A 4,008-nucleotide genomic window follows, 5' to 3' on the forward strand; every position below is an offset into this window, starting at 1 on the left:
GATCAAATCTACTATCATCCAAATCATCCCAAAGGCTTTACTTGGCACATTATTTTTATAATGCAATGGACTTGTACAAGGGGATAATTATTTTTGTTGAAAAGTTGTTGTAATCAAGATTCACAAAGTTTCCATGGGCATGAACAAAGTTCAAGGCTAGCCCCCACTTCAACGGTGCTCGTCCTTCTCACTTTCACTTTTCTTTTTGAAAAAGTTTTTGGTTCCCCACTTTTTTCGTTTTACATTATTTTAAAATCACCTAACAGAAATAAATGACTCTCTAAAACTTCCAGGTTGTCTCCCTGACAGCGCTTTCTTTGAAGCCATTAAGCTAGGCATATAGTGCTCAAGTAATTGATCCACCCGGATCCCAAGGTATATCAAAGTCAATTTTAAATAACAATGATCTGTAATTAAGTAGTGAGCACAAACTGATATACATCATATAGCAACAAATTATGATTACCTTCCTATGCATTGGCATATTATAAAAGAACAATTCATTCTCACAAAGTAAAGGCCAATACATAGTATAAGTATTTTTTTGCAATTTATCGTATTAGAAACATAGAGAGGTGAATGTTTGGTTCCTCTCTCATAGTAATTGCAAGTAGCAGCACAAAGCAGATGCATATTATATCCATCAAAATCATCATGTGTAGTGGTAAAACGCAACCCATCAATATAATCCTTAATAAGTGCAAACTTCTCCGATATGGTGTAGTTAGGAGAATTCGAAAATATAATAGGACTATCATGTGTGGGTGTAATAGCAACACTTTCATTCTTAACATAAGGAACTGTAACAAGTTCATCTTCATAAGCATAATTCATATTGGCATCATGGCCACAACCATATCAAGCATCAAGGTCATCAAAAACGGATATTTCAAATGAATCCAAGGGATCATAGGAATTATCATAGCATTCATCCTTCGGTAAGTGCGAAGCAAAATTAAATAATGTATGAGTTGAAGAGTTACTCTGATTAGAAGGTGGGCACGGGTAGCTAATCCGCTCTTCCTCCTTTTGTTCTTCGCTCTCTTCCTCATTTTTTTCATCTAGTGATCTTATAATTTCAACAATGTCTTATTCCAAAGATTCCTGCAAAATATTATTCTCTTCCAAGGAAGAGGTCATTGTTTCAATAAATTATTTAACATAAGCATTAGAAACATAGTTTTCATAGCAATATTTAAGTACAACACAATTTTCAGATTTGTAAAGAGTAGCATCATACTTTTCAATCAAAGTAGCAATTTCATAAGCACCCTTAAAAGCAACAAATTCTTCAATTTTTTCAACATTATAATGACAATAGGCCTCCTTTGCATAAGAAGATAATATGTCATTATCATTAAACATACATTGGTAAGGAAGGTGTTTTTTAGTCTCTTTAGAACAACAACAAGTAAAATCGTATATTTGCATAAATTCCAAGCATAGCAACACAAAGTACTAATTTAATGGATTAAGAGTTTCCCTTTTTGAGATAAGCAATGTCACACATAATAAGAATGCTCATTTAGTGGTTTTCCCTCAAGTAAGCTAATTGGGTCTTCAGCGCAAGCACAAAGGGGCCAAAGATGATCCAAGTAATAAGCTTCAATAGAAGGATACATTTTGGGTGGTTCCTCAACCATAGAGTTAGCAAGTACATCTATTGTTTTTGGTGTTTCACATTCCATATCTATAACTAAAGATATAAGACAACTAATAATAGAAAACAAAAAATACTTAGTGATAAAGCAAACAAGCACACATGAGAATATCAACCACTACGCTATTACTCCCCGGCAACGGTGTCAGAAAAAGGTCTTGATAACCCACAAGTGTAGGGGATCGTTTGTAGTCTTCTTCGATAAGTAAGAGTGTCGAAGCCAACAAGGTGCTAAAGGGATAATTAATAATCTCTCAAGTTCTATCGACCACCGATACAACTCTACGCAGGCTAACGCTTACTTTACCTAGAACAAGTATGAAAGTACTTTGCAGGAAAGAACCTAGAAGTACTTAGTAGGCGTGATAGATAGTTTTGCAAGAAAATAAAGAGAATGGAAATAAAAGTTAGTTGTTGTTTTAATAAAAAATAATTTACTTAGTTGTTTAGTAGAAATCTTTTTCTATAATGCAAGAGAAAGATTGTCCATAGGCAATTGAATATAACATGATAGATGCTTATCATATGCAATGAGGGAGAGGCATACACTAACACACTTTCCGTACTTGGATCATAGGCACTTATGATTGGAACTCTAGCAAGGATCCGCAACATCTAGAAATCATTAAGGTAAACCAAAACCATATCAGTAAACATCAAGTCCTATTTTCTCCCATATGCACACAACTCCCTTACTCGGGGTGTAAGTTTGTGTCACTCTCGTCACCCACTATAAGCGAATCATGAACATATTGCAAACCCTCCAGCGCGTATTCTTCACATGTGCACCTCACTGAAGGAACCTTAGGACAACACGATATCAACACACAACTCTTATCAATAACATCATATCACAATTAACCCGCGGGACAAAAGAAATCTACTGAAACATCATAGGATAGCCACATATCATTGGATAATAATATATAACATTAAGCACCATGTTCAAGTAGTGATTACAACGGGAAGAGAGGTTTTACGCCGTTGCATTGAGGAGGAGAGAGTTGGTGGTGCCGGTGGCGAAGTTATTGGTGTGGATTACCGTCACGATTGTTGCCCCGGCGGCACTCCAACGCCACACGGAGAGAGCCCCCTCCTTCTTCTTATTCCTTGGCCTCCTCCCTAGGTAGGAGGAGGGTTTCTCCTCTGGTCCATGGCCGCCATGGCCCCCGGAGGGCAGCAGCCCCTCCAGGATTGGATCTCCCTGTGTGTTTCTCTCCTGTTTTCTGTGACCTATTTTCTGGCCCTTCACCACTTCGTAAATATGTGGAGATTCGTAACTCCGACCGGGCTGAAATTTTGAGGTTTTTTTATTAGAAAAATATCTTTCTTATGGACAAAGGAGAGCTACAACCAACTTAAGTGCTACCCACAAGCCATGAGGGCACGACCCCACCCCCTCCCTGCGCTTTCTTGACTAGTGAGGTCCTTGGGCACCGTCTTGCATTGATTCTGAATCCCAAAATTCACATATATTCCAAAAATCTCCATAAATTTTTATCCTATCTGGAGTCCGTTTGATATGGATTTTCCGTGAAACAAAAAACATACAAAACACAGGAACTCACACTAGGCACTGGGTCAATAGGTTAGTGCTCAAAAATAATATAAGTTGGTAAATAATTACTTAATAAGTATCCTAGAATGAAAATATAATAGCACGGAACAATAAAAAATTATAGATACGTTGGAGACGTATGAGATCATTATGCCGGAGGAAGGGCACCTAGACTATAGGTTCATGACTATAGACAACATGTAATATCTCATACTTGTTCAATACAATGCCCACATGAGTTGTCCATATATGATGTAAATCTAGTGGCGATATCTACCATGTGACAAATTATTTCTTTACGTTCAGATTGTGTTGATACCACATGTTTGGTTTATAGAATAATATGTTTCTCCGATTATTTGTCTTATCTTGACCATTTTAAATGGATGATTAGTAGAGGAAGTGGCGTGCATTGGTTGGGTTTAATAATGCAAGTAATTTACCTTAGTGATGGTAAATGAAAAACATTTGCATCGTATTATCGCCACTAAGGATAAAGAGACCATAACCTTGTTTGCCTCAATGATGAATTGACGACTTAGGGGGATGCAATTCAATTTGTATTTCATCATGCTGAAGGAAATTCTCTGTTTTATTTATTATAAATTGCATGATCCAGAGATAATCTCGATCAAAGAGTGAGGTATTTGCCATGGATGTAGGAAGGGTCTCGGTTTGTCAATTTATGGACATACTACCTATATGAGATCAACACATTACCCACAATCTTGATGAGCACGAGATTTTTGACCTTTCACATGTCTACGCTACTTTACTGCTCTAATTATCT

The sequence above is a fragment of the Hordeum vulgare genome, chromosome 3H, assembly GCF_904849725.1.
Source record: "Hordeum vulgare subsp. vulgare chromosome 3H, MorexV3_pseudomolecules_assembly, whole genome shotgun sequence".
Taxonomy (NCBI): domain Eukaryota; kingdom Viridiplantae; phylum Streptophyta; class Magnoliopsida; order Poales; family Poaceae; genus Hordeum; species Hordeum vulgare.